Below are 265 nucleotides of genomic sequence, written 5' to 3' on the forward strand. Positions count from 1 at the left end.
GTTCCTCTCCGGCCGCCTCCCGAAGGTCGCCGTCGCCCCTCTCCGGCCGCCGTCCAAGGTCGCCGTCGCGTCTCCTCTCCGGCCGCTGCCCAAGGTAACCATTTTCCCTTCCTCGCGAGCGGGAGCAGAGGGGCGGCGGCCGCACGCCCTGCAGCCCGATCTGGCGGCGGCGGGGCGGCGTGGGGCGGCGGGGCAGCGTGGGGCTGGGCGGCGGAGCTGTGGTGGGGGAGGGGGGAGATGCAGGGGCGGCGGGGCAGCGTGGGGG

The sequence above is a fragment of the Triticum aestivum genome, chromosome 6A (assembly GCF_018294505.1).
Source record: "Triticum aestivum cultivar Chinese Spring chromosome 6A, IWGSC CS RefSeq v2.1, whole genome shotgun sequence".
Classification (NCBI taxonomy): domain Eukaryota; kingdom Viridiplantae; phylum Streptophyta; class Magnoliopsida; order Poales; family Poaceae; genus Triticum; species Triticum aestivum.